The sequence below is a fragment of the Pinus tabuliformis genome, chromosome Q (assembly GCF_031772625.1).
Source record: "Pinus tabuliformis cultivar Carrire ecotype Pingquan chromosome Q, CPIR1, whole genome shotgun sequence".
Classification (NCBI taxonomy): domain Eukaryota; kingdom Viridiplantae; phylum Streptophyta; class Pinopsida; order Pinales; family Pinaceae; genus Pinus; species Pinus tabuliformis.
Window position 1 is genome coordinate 1,151,443,049 of NC_142296.1, and position 18,813 is coordinate 1,151,461,861.

Sequence of the window (18,813 nt, forward strand, 5' to 3'; positions counted from 1 at the left end):
GAGACCACCAGTGATGTCAATGGTTCTCAAAGTACCCAGTACAATCCATGAGATGTGAATGAATGTGTTGATGTCGAACATGTCACGGAGTCCTTCGATCGAAAGTCAATGATGTAAACTGTCGTCAAAGGCGAGAAACCTGCCATTGATGCATGCAGATTTCAAGGTACTGACAATTTCTAGATCATCTTTCTAGATACTGTGCTGATGTTGATAGAAAGCGATCCGTTGCAGGCAAGCCCACAACACAAAATCATAGTTCAAGTTGAAGAAATGTAGCTGTAAGGACTAACTCAGGGATGGTCAAGATGGATGACAGGTATTTTGCAGATGAATGGTTTATTTACAGTGACCTCTTGAACACATAACGACACAACAGATGGCTTGGTGACAATTGACCCAAAGTTAATACCCGGAAACTGGCTGAAGACTTTCAATGTGGTTTGATCAACTATTAGGCAAAGGATTTCCCAACCCAGGTGAATGAAAAGTGTCGTGTTCAAGAGTCGTGATAAGGTTTTTCTGAGACAAAGGATAACAAATAGGCTCATTTTTCTCTCTTTTCCCCCACCATTTCTGGCAAGTACCTCTTTATTTTTTACAAGCTTGAGGAGGATAACATTTGCTTGATTATAAGCTCATCCTTCGGATGAGTCCAACTTAGTTTAGATTCGAACCCTAAGAAGGAGTGGTCCGTTCCTGTTTGTAATCGAACAGGTCCTTTACTGTGAAATTTTAACGAGTCCAGTATAGGAGAAACTCGGTGTTTTTCAATTTTAGAGAGTCTGAAAAAACTTAAGAAGACTCCAGGGTTGACCTTTTTCGTAAATTTGTGTCTCCCAAGCCTGAAAAAGTATAAAATAATACTTGAGAGAACCGCTTCATCTTTACGACCAAGGAGTACTTTCATGATTAGTGTCTCTGACCTGAAAAGTAAAAAGCGATTAAGGACATGTCATTTTATTTCCAATATCAAATTTGAAACGACAAAAATCCGGCAATCTTTTCATGTTTTTATGGTTGGAAAAGAGCTGTAAGTGGATCGTCTTTTAATTCCGTTTTAACGAGTGTAAAAGAAACGCTCGGCAATCTTTTCATATTTTGGGAGTCAAAAAAGGGCTTAAAGATGACTCTAAGGTTTCACTTTTTCGTAAGTTTTAACGAGTTCGAAAAAATGATAAAAATGTACTCATGGTTTTCACTTTTTTGTAAGTTTTAATGAGTTCGAAAAAATGATAAAAATGTACTCATATGACCAACTTTCAATTTAATTTACGAGCAGGAAAAGACGGAAAGAACTCGGCGTTTTCATTTGTTTTACGAGAATGAAAGATAGCAAAATAATCTCGGGATTTTCATGAGTTTAACGAGTCTTGAAAATAACTAAAATTGACTCGAGATAGGTTTCATTTTTACAAAAGCTTGAAACAGAGAAAAACTATGCTTCAAAGTAGTTTCATTTTTACACAAGCTTGAAACAGAGAGAAAACTGTGCTTTATGCCCCCTAAGCGTAACTGCTAGAGCGCATGCCCCCCAGCTTCATTGCATTCAACTAAGTACAAGCTGGATGGAATGAAGGTTCATGTACGAGATCATTTGAAAGACTCGGCCTAAAAATGTAAGAAAATTATGCAAAAATTGAAATAACTAACCTAAATATACAACTTAACATTTATGAGATCTAGTCAAACTCTCGACTCAATTAGAGGAGGATTTGTTTCATTTTTTAACGAGATTGACACAGGAAAAGAACTATGCTCGGATTCGGTTTCTTGTTTACGCAAGCTTGAAATGAAAAACTATGCTTGTTATAAGTTCGCATGCCCCCAGCATAATGACGCAAATCAAGGTACATGCACCCAAGCTTCATTGCATTCAACCAGCTGGATGAAATGAAGGTTCACTTTCAAAATCTTGGAAAGACTTGTGGGAGTTGTTTCATTTTTTAGTGAGGTTGACACAGAAAAAGAACTATCCTCAAAACCCTTGTTTCTTTTTTTAAACGAGCTTGACACAAGATAAGGAACTATGCTTATAACTACTCTCTACAATCTACCTAACAATGAACTATACTCTAGGAAACCTTGATTCATTTTTTAACGAGCCTGACACAAGACAAGGAACTATGCTCTAGAAAACCTTGATTCATTTTTTAATGAGCTTGACACAAGACAAGGAACTATGCTCTAAAATCCTTGATTCATTTTTTAACGAGCTTGGCACAAGACAAGGAACTATGCTCATAAAATCGTTGATTCATTTTTTAACGAGCTTGACACAAGATAAGGAACTATGCTCATAACTACTCTCTACAATCTACCTACTTAACCTACCCTTGTTTCATTTTTTAACGAGCTTGACACAAGACAAGGAACTATGCTCATAAAATCCTTGATTCATTTTTTAACGAGCTTGACACAAGATAAGGAACTATGCTCATAACTACTCTCTACAATCTACCTACTTAACCTACCCTTGTTTCATTTTTTAACGAGCTTGACACAAGACAAGGAACTATGCTCATAAAATCCTTGATTCATTTTTTAACGAGCTTGACACAAGATAAGGAACTATGCTCATAACTACTCTCTACAATCTACCTACTTAACCTACCCTTGTTTCATTTTTTAACGAGCTCGACACAAGACAAGGAACTATGCTCAAGACTCCTTGTTTCATTTTTTAACGAGCTTGACACAAGACAAGGAACTATGCTCCACACACTGATTCATTTTTTAACGAGGTTGACACAGTAAAAGGAACTTTCCTCACACTAGCCTGTTTCATTTTTTAATGAGGTTGATACAGGAAAAATCTATCCTCGCATTCACTGATCATGGCTTCCAACTGGAAGAACGACATGTCAATGGACACATCTTGATCATGGCTTCCAAGAGGTCTTCATCAGAAGGAAGAATAGTTCTCTGTAAGGAACACATGTCAAGGGACTCCAAAGGGATAAGAACATCGCGTTCAAATAATCCCATAGAGTTTTCCATGTCAATTACCGGATCTAAATCAAAGGAAGATGAGCAAACAGTGAGAGGCTCACTTACATCGGTAACTGAAAACATGGGACCAGTTGCCACATAATTAACCCGTGGCGGGGTAGATACCACTTTAGAATCAAGAACATTTAGGGGTGTCATATTATTGGTAGTTGAAACAAGACTAGGGAACGAAAGCTGGTCTACAGTCACAATACTACCATTGTGAGGGAAAGACATCACGTGAAAGAGTGTCGATACGACAACTTTCATTGCATAAACATAGTCTCGCGCAAGGAGTAAATTGAAATCCAAGGGACCTCGAACTACCATAAGATCAATACAGACTGTTTTACCTTCCAAGGTAATAGAAAACTTAAGAAGGATCCCTAAAGGTTCACTAATGGTTCTGTTAAAAGCTTTCAGATTCTGCGTAATAGGCACAAGCTGAGGGGAACCCAAAGCTTTCCAAACAGTTGAGGATAAAATACTAACAGAAGCACCTTCATCTACCTGAGTACGATGTATGTCCCTACCACCAGCCTTGACAATGATTTGGAAAGCGATGGAGGAAGGAAGACGAGGTTCTGTCGGTCTATTCCAATCAAAGGAAAAGACCTCAGTACTTGGAGGGGGTTCTGTAGAAACAGGTGAAATGCCCCCCGGCATAAAAGAATATGATGTAACAAGAAGAACCTGAGCGGTATGAAGTTCACTCTCTAAAGGGAAAGTGGGATCGACCGAATGTGAAATTGAATCGACCACTTGATCAACTAATGGATCATCAACCTGAGTGACATGAGTTTCACTCTCCAATGGAAGAGTGTGATCGACTGTACTTGAAATTAGATCAATCACCCCGTCAGTTGACGGTAGGTTGGGAGAAAGTTTACGGTAACCAGTTGGAAATTCTTGCTGTGGAACAATAAGGTTTTCCAACAATTTTGAGGCTTCATCCATGTGAGGGCAAATGTGAGTTTGATGACTCCCTTTGCATAACTTACAAGGAAACCTAACTTTACCCTTTTTCCCAGGAACCTGACTATCACTGGTTGATGGATCAACGGAAAGTTGATGAGATTTTTCTGACCATACTTCCAAGACCTTTGGAATACCAGGACAATTGATAAGGAAGTGGTCACCCTTACAAAGCTTGCAAGGGTATTTGGGTTTAGGATGCATGTTGGAGGTTTCCTCAACACAACTAACACTTACAGTTGTGGTTGGTTGGTTGACTTCTTTCTTATCTTGCTTCTTATTCTTCTTTTTCTTCTTCCCTTTCTTCTTCTTCTTAGCCACCTGGTTACTAGCATCAAGGCTTTTACCAAGCGAAGAGGAAGAAATGGAGGAAGAAAAATTAGGCGAAGAAGGTAAAGAGTCAACAGAAGGTTGGTGATGTTGAGATGGTGAACTCTGTTGAGGTGAAGCATTCGGTTGAGGTGAAGCATTCGATTGAGGTGGAACAATTAGAGTATTTGGGGCCAACAAAGTTGAAAATAACCATATCGTTAAACCTATTGTAAATCCAGGTAATGACAAAGTAGCCATATAAGGAGGACCAACATTTCCAAAGTAAGGAAAAGTACTAGGATTCTCGTTAGGAGGGGTTCCTAGGTTGGTAAATTTCAGAACATTTTCCATTATATTCAACTTCAGTGAATTTTATTAACAATTTATAACTAAAATTAACAATTCGCAATTCACACTTAACAATTAAAATTCACAATTCACACCTATGGTCTCTAAAAGTAAAAACAAACAAATTAACACACGCTATCAAATCTAGGAGTCAAACCACACACAAACAGTAACCTTCCGGACCGAAAACACTAGTTGGTGATGAAATCCAACATCGCAGAATTCAGTATAGAAGTGGCGGGTGGAACAATTACCCCGGCAACCTGCTTAATGAATAGACTGGCACAAGTTCCTCCACTTTAACCGTCTCGAGTGAAGTGAACCCCCCAGAAAATCCAAGTGAGTCTAACCGACATCTGCTCCAGGTACAGTGGGATCTTCCCTCCACCGTCACCTTGGGTAGAACCCTAAAGATAATAGTCACTAAGGTCACCAACAGCAACAAATATACCTGGGGGAACAGTCTACGATCTGATACACACGCAAGGGCAGAGTAGCAAGCTCAATCCCCTTGCCGGCTCCTTGACAATAATCCAAGGTTTACCGACAAGTGACCCCGGGCTCCTCGACAATGGTTAATCCGAGGTTTACCATTTGTAATACGTGCATATCTGGCATCGTTCCCAATGAAGGAGGATTGATCCCCTCACTGGTTTGGACACGATCTCGTGCTTCTCCTTTAAGAGGAGCTTTCCCAGAGCATAAATGTAACTATTGGATTTATCCTACCGCAAGATAAGCTACTTGTTCGGTTTTACTGTCTTGGAGAGTTAATTACTCTCCTACTCCAAGACACTAGCCTAAGCTATGTTGGTGTATCAGAGCCCTAGAAAATAAAAATATCACTAGATGAATTTTAATTAAGCGCTGTGTTATTAAGGCTGTTATTACTCAAATGGGTAAATGGATACGAAACCAATGGTGTGATGACCCGACTCAACTGAATGCAATCGAATATGATAATGTAATCTTTTCAATTCGATGAATCCTAACTAAAGTAAGGAGAGAGTTTCCATTCACTTCCAACAATGAAAAAAATTGATCACTAAGAGAAAATATAACACATTCTCTAATGCACTAATTTCATCAAGAAAAACTAATGCAAATCAATTCCAAACCATTTTTTTTATTTTAACAAAGCATGTAAAACTACTAAACAAAAAATAAATTTTAAGATCTATGAAAATCTAAGAGAAATTTACCTAAAAGCAAATCTAATGAGGTAAAAGCTTACAAAATATAATTCCAGGATGTTTTACTCTTTCATGCAGAATCATAAATCAGTCAAAAACAAAGACAAAAAGTTCTTGTTCTTTTTCTTAGGAATGAAATTCACAGCTTAATAAACAAGCCTTCTCGAAATTCCGCAAAGAGACAACACAACGGTAGGTTTCTCACAAAGGTGGATTTTACAAATGGTTCGACTCCTAAGAAGACTGAAAAGACCAGGGATATCCAAGGATTTTACAACTTCTAAAGCCAAAGTCACTACAAGACCAATACAAAAATCAAACCTAGGGCGAGAATTTCTATGAACTTCACTAAAACCCTTGATGCTAATGAAACAAGCTTAGATGAAAACTTTTGACAGGTAACCAGTGGATCTGGGCAGCAATAAACAAACTATAAACAAAATCTAAGAGGCAAAAAGGAAAAAATTGAATTTTTCTAAAGTTTTGACAGGGTACACAGGCAGCCTGTTTGCACAGGTGCGGCCACGCTCTATGTACAAAGCAGAAGTGCGTACAGGTACGCACTGTGCTTAACGCAGAGGGTGCGTACTACTCTCAAAATCAAGAAAAATAAAAACTAACTCAACCCTAAGCTATTCCACCCAAATTCACAGTCAATCAGTAAAAAACTAGAAAGAAATCAGATTTTCTCAAATCAAAGTATCAATCAAAAGAGAAATCAATCAAATCCATGGATTCCCCAGTGGAGTCGCCATTTTGTCATGCGGAAAGAGTCAATTTTGCAGACAAAACCGACCTCCCTAGAAGCTAAGGCTTTCTAGTGACAAACAAGACAATCAAGCACTATCTTTCCCTAAATATGCATTTAAAATAAAAGAAACCAGGTGTTTAAAGCATACCTTTAGTCCAACGCTGTTTGTAGCAGCCAAGCCTCTCCGATCCAGATGAGCTCCTCCTTCTCTTTGAAACCTACATTCACTAACAAGCAAACGATTACATAGCACCTGAATAACTCATATAATAAAACATATTCATCATAAAGACCAAGGAGTTTATGAAACAAATTATATATAACAACTTGTTGAGAAAAATGAACTTAATTTTATTAATTGGAAACAAAAGAAACCATTACAACCAGTGCCTTGGTGTTGTGCAGGTCCCTCCCAGGGTCCAGCCAGAGTTCTCCTCTACTTTGATCAGCTCACCCACTTCCAAATGAAGCTAAGAAAGGATTGGAATCTCTCCTCTCAAGCTCTATAAGGGAGTCCTAATTTCAGCAGCATCTACCCTTAGGAATGTTCAGCTTTCAACCTCCCCTCCCTCTGGCCCAATGCCTGTATTTATAATGCTTTGGAGGAAGTTAATCAGGTCCACCATCAATGGGATAAGCTCCTCTTTCAATGGGATAGCTCCCCTCTTGATGGGATAAGTTCCTCTTTCTTTGGGATGCATGAACCATCTGGAGGCGCTCAATCCACGTCAAACCATCTTCTAGAATGCTCTAGATTCGACCACAAGTAACTTTTTTGAAGTAAAACTTGCGCCTTTTGACCTTTACAGGAGTACGCACCCACCCCTTTACAGACAGAGCGTACAAGTACGCAGGTATTATGAACTTGAGCTGCGTACACGCAGGTAAGGGTAAGAGAAACTGCGTAACCAGAGTTATATTGACTTTTAAGGATTTTCTCTCTTTCTTGGAGTTTGACATGAGGAGCAGAGGTATAAGACTTGCCAAGGAGGACACTATGACAGTTGATGGAGCCATACTGACTGCAAATAGTCATGGTGACAACTTTTAGTGTAACACATACGATTAAATCTTTTATTAAAATCAGGAAATGATTCCCCATTCTCCCTCTTTAGGTTTCTAAACCCTGTATGGTAATAGAGCAGGTCTTTCTTATCTCCCCAATGCTTAAAAAATACATCATCTAAGGCTTTCATGTCTGCTATTGACTGAGGGGTCAATTCTCTGAACCACTTTCTAGCCTCTCCATCAAGGCTCTGGACAAACACTCTCAACCACACATCATCTTCACTAATATCTAGGTCATTAGCATAACTATAAAAAAACTCAAGGTGTTCTTTAGCTGTTACTACCTCTGTACCAGTGAACTTGGGCATATATTTCTGATATTCTCCTGCAAGCATGGCATTCAAAGGAACAAGCAAGACTAGGGGTCCATACCTAGTAGCTATGATTCTTTCCATCTATGTGGGTGCTTGCTAGCCTACCATGACTGGGATAGGTGGAAGGATACTGGAAATTTGAATAGTAGGGAGCAATGAAATGGATGACGGAAACAAAGGAGTATGAGGGACTATATGGGAGACTTTCTTTGGATTGAGATTTGAAGGGGAGCTAAATGAACAAGGAGCTTTATGAATCTCTGAAGGTATTTCTTCACTAACAATGCTAGGCTCTAAATCTTCAAACTGTATATCCTCAGCTATAACCTTCTCTTGCAGAGATACATAAGATTTCTTAGGCTTACCTGATCCTGATGCTCCTTTCTATGATGTTCTCCTTTTCTTAGCAATCTTCTCAGGGTCAGGCACTGGGTCAGCTGGTGAATTCTGAGGATTTTTCTGGGTATGTCTCACAAACTGATCCAGAACTGTAAAGTAGAGTCGCCAAAGGTTGGTTCTCTAGTAGAGTCACCAGATAGATGATTACAACCAAAAAAGTGTCCAGACTTTGTCTATCATCAAAGCATGGAACTGTGTTTTTCTCCCAAGGAAGCTGAGCTTCAATCTCCTCTCCCCAGCAACGGTGCCAATTAATGTTATCAGCCTAAGAAACTCTCCTAGGTTGTAGCTCAGAGATGCTCGGGAACATTACAAATTCAAGTTATTGTTGCTAATGGATGAATGGAAGAGATGATGCTTGTTCAAGCTAGATAACTTCTTCTACTTTGCTTGACTCCAGACATGTGTGAACACCCCCAAACTACAAGTCTTTAGACCACCAATTACTCACAATTTAGGGATTGGGTGAATATGGAGAACATTGACCACACCAACAGATGCACAAGACCATGTGATGGCTGGCTCCAACTAGTAGAGAAGTCTGTAAATCTAATTCCCCGACACACAGATAGGATGACAGCTCTCTGGCATTAGGTGGAAATAAACCTAAATAACTCATTCACTGATACATACAAGACTTTAACACCGAGGTAGGATGACAGCTCCCCTAATGCTAAATATGAAGAGCTCAGAAATACAGCATATCAGGCACAACTCAGAACAGAAGGAGAATGAAAAGTGAGCAATTAACAACAAAAGAAGCTTGTATTAGCTGCAAATGAAGATGAGACGCTGCAAGTATCAAAATAGTCACGGTCTCCAAAAGTTGAAACTTACATCAAAACATCAACCATCAACCCTGATTACCTCTTCTTCGTGGGTATATATAGAGTTTTATTACAAGGGCACTCGACCATTCTAAGTATGGAGGGGTCATAATTGACGAGCAACCGCTTTAACTGCCTGATGGAGTCTGAGTGTGATTGCTTACTGTAGTGGATGAATTTGATCTTCTCAGTTGCTTTGTTGTCCTCTCAAGTGGTTTGAGTATCGTATGGGATGAAATCCCATAACTGTTAAATGCGGTTATCTACTCGAGCTTTGTCCTTTTCCTTCTCGGCCATACTGTCTGTTGAATGTGGTTGTTGAGGAGGAAATGCACGTGGTTTTGGTAGACTGGACACCTTCATCCTTCGAGAGCATGGAACAGTTAAGAGACACAGACTGTACAGCAGGCGGACGAGTAGGAGGAAGGGGAAGGGTCGGCTGTTGGATCAGGAGGATAGATGGTGGAGATGGCTTGGTGAGGGATATCGGAAGAAGTGGGAGAAGAATGAGCGTGGGCCATTGGATCTTGGCGAAGCTGATCGGACGGTAGAGGAGTGATCAGGCGAGTCACTTTATCGGGCACGACGGGAGTCACCAGATCGGGTTTTTGGTATTTTTGGGTATTTACCTATGGCGACGTGCGATTGCGATCAGATCGCATCGGTAGAAGCTGAGGGGTGCACCATTAATACACACATGGATGCGATTGCTATCATATCGCATCACAATATTGCATCGGCGAAAGCTGAGGGGTGCGGCCTCGATACACACATGGATGCGATTTGCGATAGCGATTAAACCCAAACCCGGTAAGGGAATTAATCATTTTTGGGGCTGATGAAGGGAGAATGAGCAGTGCAAGGGAAGGAGAAAATTACCGTTGTGAGCTTCTTTTTAGTGGAACCAAGAGGACCGAGATCATCTCTGACTTTAGAAAATCATTGTTATACAGCAGAGCTAACAGGTTGAGATACACTGCTGGAGATGTGAGACTCCTTGGATATACCGATGCTGGTTGGGCAGGTAGTGTGGTGGACTGAAAGAGCACTTCCAGGTGTTGTTTCTCTTTGGGTTCTGCCTCAATATCCTAGATCAATAGGAAGCAGAAGCCAGTGGCTTTGAGCACTACTGAGGCAGAGTACATTGCAGTGAGTATGGCCTCCTGTGAGGCGGTCTGGTTAGGGAAGCTCTTCAGTGAGTTATTTGGATTTACATTGGATACTACAGTGATCCCGTGTGACAGCCAGAGCAGGAATCGTTTATTAGAGAATCTCGTATTTCATTATCGCTCTAAGCACATTGATATCAGGTACCACTATATCTGGGATATGGTGCAGCGGGGAGCAATAAGGCTCCAATATATCAGTACAGATGAGCAGGTCGTCGACATTCTAACGAAGCCCCTAGGAAAGGTCAAATTATTGACTTTCCGAGAATGACTTGAAGTCATTGAGAGACCCTGTTATGAGGGTCCTGCATGATTTATGCACTGAGCTCTCAGAGCTTTAAGGGGCGTGGGGTACTTCTTGGAGCGATATGTGACCACAGGGCAACTCACCCTCCCCTAGTGGTGTGGTATGTATAAGGTGAAAGGTTCAACCTTCCCTTGTGATACCCCATGGCGACTTTGGGACAGGATGATTAGTTCTCGTGTCGAGGCAACCTACCCATGTAGTCTGGGACTCATGGGAAGTACCTCTCATCTGATAAATGAGTAGGGAAATGGGGTTAGGGATAATTAGTAGTACTATCGATGGACGCATTATTGTATCTACTGTAATCCCTATGCTAGGATGACCTCTATTGATTTGGGATCAATGATACTGATCCGGGATTAGTGAGAGTGGTATGACACACTCTTTGAGACTGACTTCGGATCAGTGGAGGATGGTATGATACATCCTTAATCATTTCTTCTTCTTCATAGTTCAACAGGGCAGAGGAGAACAGAGCTGAGCATTGCTGGGTAGTGCATTTGATGGCAGAGATAGTACCGGCGGTCAGGCGGATTAGCACATGGAGTTCTCCCTAGTTGAGAGGAAGTGTTAAAATTGGAAGCTAGGGCCAAAATCCATTTGGATCATCTTATTTATGGCAACTGATATTTTTCCTTGATTCCTCTCATCGAGAGGTGTAGGATTGATCTAAAGATCATCCAATTCCGACAAGTATTTATGGAGATATGAATTTATTTCTAATTACTTGACAAGTTGTCAAGGTCAGCCAGTAGCTTAGTGTGTCGCACACATGCCCAACATTTCATATAAATATAAGAGAGGATGAGTCATTATATCATATCATCTCATCTTATCTTCTTCTCTCTCACTCTCCATAATTGATTGGGTTAACAAAGGAGCAACTAACGTGGGAGAAGAAGTACACAACTAGAAGGAAAGGAGGACGCAACAAGGAGGAGGACGCAAGTCTATTCTACATTGAATTTCATTGATCTAGGGTGCAACAAGAAAAGGAGGACTGTGTTGACCAACGAAGGAACAATTTTGACTGTGGCCTAGTCTGGGGAGTCTCCCTCAAGCAAGCCACAATCCTGATCTGTTGTCTGTGGACTTGATTTGGCTCATGAAGTGACCAACGTTGACTAGATAGGGATGACTGTAGGGCTGCTTAAACATTGACCAATTTTGACCATTTATTTTGGGTTGTTTCGGGCTGTCCTTCATTGTTGTTGGAGGATGAGTTGACTAAGGTTGACTCTAGGCTATTTATGAATCATTTGATGCACTTTGCAAGTGCTGGTTAGGGCTTCTATTACTATTGTCATAAAAATTACATATCTATACTATTCTACTATTTCTCTCTCTGCTGAACTGTTGATGATTAAAGAAGAATGGATCAAAGGGTTCCTCACATTGGGGGTTGACTCTGGCTAACTACCACATCCGCTGTCTCTTGTCTTGGTTTGTTTTCTGTTGATATATTAATGTTCTATCTGCACTTTACTTTATGTTTATATGATTGCTAAATAGTGGCCAATAAGAAGAATTGAAGTAAATTGCTCTAAGCATAGAACATACCATAAATTAACATGGTATCAGAGCTGAGGTGAAGACAAAGCCCAAGCAATACCAAGAGCAAGTACAATCATTGAAGGCTATTGAAGCAATCTTAAAGACTTCATGGGGTACTCATCGCACTTCCCCGCTGAAGACAAGCTCCATGAGAAGTTTGGCTATCAAGGATGGAAGATGTCACTCGATCTGACATTAGAAGAGCAAGTTGTGTTGGATAATGTGAGAGGAAGAATCATTGAGCCTCCATCAAATGCATCTGCTGCTATAAGGAGCAAGTGGACCAATGGAGAAGTCAAAGAAAAGAAGATCATCCGGGACTCTATCAACAACCACTTGGTGGCCTATGTTTCTGAGTTGACCACTTCCAAGGAAATCTATGATAGACTGATAAGTTGATTTAATGTTAATGATGAAAATCAAGTTTTGTTCCTTAGGAATAAGCTGAAAGAAATTAAGAAGGGAAAATATGAGAGTATGCAAGCATACTTCTTAAGGATCATCGAGATCAATAATGATCTCCTATCAATTGGGGAAGTCATTCCTGATAGGTAACTGACCATCACAACTCTCGGAGGGCTCCCATCTCAATGGTATATATTCATAACCACTCTTCTCAACAATAATGTAATTCTTGGATTTGAGGAATTGATGGTGAGATGCATTCAAGAAGAGACAAGGATGGAAGAGAAGGAAATGGTTGCACTTAGATGCAATCCCTCTTCTTTCTCCTCTCATGCTAAAAGGAGAAACAATTCTGGATCTAAATCTAAAGGAAAGGCCAGACCGAAGGGTGGAAGAAAAGGCAGATGTTACAATTGCAACAAAATGGGCCACTATGAAAGGGAGTTCCCTAATAGAAAAGACACACATCACGACGATGATCAAAATCACTCACGACGAAATCAAAGTAATGGTAGGTTCAATGGAAAAGGAAAGAGGAATGTCGGAAATCAAGGAAGTGGTCAACCCTCCAAGAAGGAAAGAAACTCCATGTATGAATCTAACGTTGTTAACAATAGGCAAGATGAATATTATCTACTAGCGACCCTCTCTACTACTGCTCCCTTATACTTGTTGGGAAATTGGCTTATTGATAGTGGTGCCTCAAGGCACTTCACTGGTTACAAAGAAGCTCTCTCTAATCTGATAGAGAAGGAGACCAACTTGGAAATTGTTCTCGGGGACAACTCCAAATATCTCGTGAAAGGCATAGGAAATGTTACTCTACAATTGAATGAGGGTAATACAATTCATTTGCAAGAAGTCCTATATGTACCTGATCTACAAAAGAACCTGGTGTCCATTTCAGAAATGGAAGACAAAGGCTAAAAGGTGGCCTTCATCGATGGCAAGGTATTTCTATGGAAAAATAATTTTAAAGATGCTTTCACTCTTGGGTTTCAAGTTGATTCACTATATCAGGTTAGAGGAAGTCCAATGGGTGTCATGTCTTGTGACACATCTCTTAAGTCCGAACTATGGCATCAGAGGTTTGCTCACCTTCATTATAAATCTCTACCCAATGTGAGAGAAACGGTGACAGGGATGACTCAGTTCAAAGCAGTGCAAGAAGGTTTATGTTTGGGATGTGCCAAACGAAAGCTCAAAAGGGGACCATTCCCCTCAAGCCATAGAAAAACCTCTGATATATTGCAGTTGATTCACTCAGAAAAATCTGGTATGATTCCTGTGAACTCCTTGGGAAGATATTTATATTACCTCACTTTTACAGATGACTATTCTCCCAAGACTTGGATATACCTCTTGTAAAAGAATGATGAACTGTTCTCTTGGTTTCATTACTTCAAAGCTTTGATCGAGAATCAAACCTAAAAGAAGATCAATATCTTAAGGATTGGTAATGGGACTGAGTATGAATCCAATGAGTTCCATGACTTTTGCAAAGAGGTTGGCATTAAGAGGGAGAATACAACACCATATACTCCTAAGTAGAATGGTGTGGTGGAGAGGAAGAATCGTACGATTGTGGAAGTTGTCTATCCTATGCTCCATGATCAAAGGCTTCCAAAGTTTCTATGGGCCAAAGCTGCGAATACCACCGTATATGTTCAAAACCGATGCCTTCATCAAGCATTGGGTTCCAAGACTCCCGAAGAGATGTTCACTGGTAAGAAACATGATGTATCTCATTTTAGAATTTTTGGAAGTCCTGTATATTTTCATGTGCCGAAAGAGAAAAGGGATAAATTGGGCGCATCTAGAAAGAAAGGAATCTTCATGGGCTATAGCAAAAATTCTAAGGGCTATAGAATCTATGTGGTTGGTCAAAGGGAAGTCGAGATTAGCCATGAGAGAGCATCATTTGTATTCTAAGCTCAGATAGTGTAGTTTCTTTCAAACTAAGGAGGGCATTGCAGTTTATCCAGAAAAGATAAGGGCCATCATGGAGTGGGTAGCTCGTAAGAATGTGGATGAGGTGAGATATTTCACGGGGTTGGCAGTCTATTATAGGAGGTTTATGAGGAACTTCTCACAGATACTTATCCTATCACATCATTGCAAACGAAAGGTAAGAAGTTTGAATGGAAGGAGTGTGAGGTCAGTTTTGAGCAGCTTAAGCAGTTGTTGACAGATGCTCCAATGTTAAAGATTACATATCCGGACAAGGAGTTTGTAGTATGCACAAATGCTTTCAAGAGAGGACTTGGTGGTGTCCTTATGCAGAATGGACATGTGGTGTTTTATGAGTCATGAAAACTAAACGAGCATGAGCAGAACTACACGACACATGATCTTGAGTTAGCAGTGATCATAAATGCATTAAAGATGTGGAAGCACTATCTTCTCGGCAGGAGGTTTGTACTGCTAAGTGATCACATTGGGTTGAGGTATATGTTTGAACAGTCGAATATGAATGCCACATAGCTAAATGGTTGCGCATGATCAATGAGTTTGATTTCGAGATCAGGTACATTAAAGGAAAGGAGAAAAGGGTGTTAGATGCTCTTAGTAGGCGGATATAGGTAAATCACTTAACAACTCGGAGCTCCTATGGGATAGACTTATAGGATAGGACATTGCAAGTGGGTCAGCATGATTTCAACTATATGGAGAGTATGCACAGGTTGCAACAGAGTACTCGTACAGGTACAGGCGATAGTACAGGTGCAGATACAGGTAGTAGTACAGGTAAAGGAACATGTAGTGGTACAAGCATAGGTACAAGTGCAAGTGCACAAGATGTGGATACTTTTCTTAAAATGGATGGACTCATCAGATTCAACAACAATATGTGTAAGAATTCCATGGGTCAAATGAAGAGAGGCGCCTAGTAGCAAAAGGCATCAACGTACAACTCAAAATCTTAGGGTCCAAGTCGCCCCAAATAGTACCAACATAATCCTTAGCAAAGGAACCCCAATAGTACCAACATAATCCTCAACGAAGGAAAATCCTTCAGCAATGAAAAAAGAGATAATTTCAGTTATAACTTTCTTTGTAATTTGTGGGAAAAATCATAACCATGAATCAGACCAATCAAATGGCGAGAAAGATGTATCGAAGTCGGCCAAACTAGTGACTATGTTACTTTCTCAAAAAAATGAAAAATCAACATTATCCTTTGTTGTAATAGATAGTTCTACATAGTAAACTAATGTTAATAAAAGAAAGGGGAAAAAAGAAAAACCCATAAATCTCTGTGATCTTTAAATCCAAAAAAATATATATCTAATTTTATAATATAATTTCATTGATTAAAATTGAAAAAATTCAATTTACAAATAAAACTTATAATTATTCAAATATTCTAATCATAATAAATTACACTAAAATAAATATTCCACGTTAAAAATTTACTTTAAATAAATAAATAAATACTAAAATAGTAAATGAAATTAATTTGTAATTACATTAGTTTAAATATTATGTCACTGCCTTCCCGACATAGAGCGACATTAGTTTTGCCTTAACAAAAATTTATGAAATTTTTTTAAGTTTTTGCTAAGTTCAGTTTAGGGTTAAAGGGCTTTGTACTAATAATCGTTACTGATTTATGACCGCCTCCATGCCATGACTACAAAGGCCCAGGTTATATCAACATTTTTGTTCCTACAGTAACATTGCCATTAAATGACTCTCGTTATAAATTATGATAATTATTATTATTTAATAAAATTAATTTTCATAAAATATTAATTTTTTTAATTATTATTCATAAATAAATAAATTACAAATATTTCTATATTTTAAATATAACAAAATAAATAATTTTTTAATGATGTAACATCAAACGTCTTCAATAATGTAAAGTTACTTTATTAAAATTATTAGTTACTTTATTAAAATCATAGTGTATCAACCGCATAAATTTATAAAATAAAAAATTAATAATATTATATAGATAGATACCATAAAATTAGAAGCTATCGTAATAAAGCAAAATAGACCCCTTCACTCGGACTGGTTGTTCATGTGGACCCTGGATTCGACACACACGCTTGATTCTTGATTCTTGATTCTTTGATGGAAGCCAAAGCCACTTCATCCTGGGCATTAGCTCTTTTAAATTTAATCATTATGTTTACTTTTAATACTAAAATTTTTAAAATGAAATATGATCTAATTTTTAAATCGTAGTTATCAAGTTCGAGTTCTAGTTCGAATTTGGATTCGAGATAAAAATTTAAATTAACATTTTGTAATTCGGAAAAAATTTGATAATATATATTATAAAGATTTGAGAATATATATATATATATATATATATTATTTTTTTAATAATAAAATAATTTCACTATTTTTTCTAATTTATTTTAGATTTTGAATAATTTTAAATAATTCTAAATTATATAACCACATTTAAGATATAATTAAAAATAAAATGCTCATACTTCTTCTTTCCACTAAGAACTTAAATCCAAAGAGTCTAATGGATGAATACATATTTAGAAAATCACTATTCTAAACTTATTATTTAAAATCAGTCAAAATATAAATATATTTAGAAAAAAAAATAACCACTTTCATAAATTTTCCTTTTTCCTAATTTACTTTAGCTTTCCAACCCTGCAAAACAGAGTGAAATTAAAAAATGAAACTTTTCCATTTACACAATTTTTTTTTTCCTAAATAAACATAATTATATATTCAAACTTCAGACCTTAACTGAAGTGTCCAAAAATTTTGAAAAACGATCTTAACATTTCCAAACTAACACTAACTTGTAACTCTTCAAAAAATCCTAACCGTGAAGTATTGCTTTTTTTGAGGACTCTCAAATGAATAAAACCCTAAACTAACTGACTTTAAATATTGATTTAAAAATATTGATTTAAAATAAGTTTAAAAATAAATTTAAAGATTTAATTTTTTTATTTATAAATATTATTTAAATATTTTGTATAATTATTTGTTGTTTAGAATTTTAAAAATTTTATTTTAACTATATAAACAAAATTTTTACTTTAATAATAGACAAATAAAATTTACACTATACTTGGAGACAATAAACTCAAACAGACATACATTTATTCGCAAATTATTCCACTTTCATTTACTAACATTAATTATATCAGCCTATTACAAAAGTTCCCGTAAACGGCCAAAGTTTGGCTCAATGCTACGCTGCCAAACTAAGATTTTATTTAAAGTATTATTTTAAAACGGCTTTAAGGCTTCAAAGCTGGAGTTCCTTATATCCTCTGGTAGCAGCAAAGCGGTTGACAAGAGCGAGGCCGTTACTGATCAATTCCGACACATATTGCACGCGGGCGGTGACCACGGCCGTAAAATTCCCCGTGGCGTTGAGATCCTGAAAGCCGTTAAGACAGGTGTCCACGTTGGTGAGGGCAGCGCTCATCCACGTCTCTACGTTGCTCATCTGAATCTTGAATGTGTTCCACCTCAGATGTTTCAGTTCCACCAGAGATTCGCGAATCTGCTCCGTGGTGTAACCGAAATTCTCTATACAATCCTTGAGCGCCGTCTTTTCTCTTACACTTATTGGGGCGCATCTGGCTCCGAGGCCGGCTGCCCAGACGGAAACGTTGCGAGCATTAATGAGGCTGACAGTCACGGCCGCATTCACGAGATCGCTTTGCCGGGGCATCAGATGGCTTGCGTAAGAAGAGAGCGACGACACGCAGAGCTCCGGATAGAGAGTCACTTTGCACGAACTTTTGATGAATTCCTCGATATCGGTGTGAGTGTAGTACACACGATATTTCAAGTCCTCAGCTGTTGCTGCTGCTGCTGTTGAAGCGAGTGTCACAGCAAATATGATAACAGAAAACACAGTGAATGATAGATCCATGGCGATTCGAACTCGAATTGCAAATGATAGAATTGAATTGTAGTTCTACTGCTTTTCTTTCTTATAAGTAGGCAAGCTGTCTACATTATTGCGGCTTCTGTGTAGCCCGTTGTGACGGCTTAAAGTCGGCGACACTGTATTTGATTTTAACAATGATAGTTGGAATCCTGCCAACTTTTGGATTCTTTACGTGAGTCACCTACCTTCTAGAAAGATAAATCTTATATGGTCATTAAGATTTATCGAAGTTAATTAAGACAGTGTATCACTAGAACTCTGTATGGTCATTGGGTAGTTGCAGTCTTTTGAAATGAAATTATCAAAAGCT

At 38.5% G+C, this 18,813-nt stretch overlaps 1 pseudogene; it reads right to left on the minus strand.

The window, feature by feature from the left end:
* Positions 1-17,849: 17,849 nt before the first annotated feature.
* Positions 17,850-18,485, minus strand: LOC149223707 (pectinesterase inhibitor 9 pseudogene; annotated as a pseudogene).
* Positions 18,486-18,813: the final 328 nt, after the last annotated feature.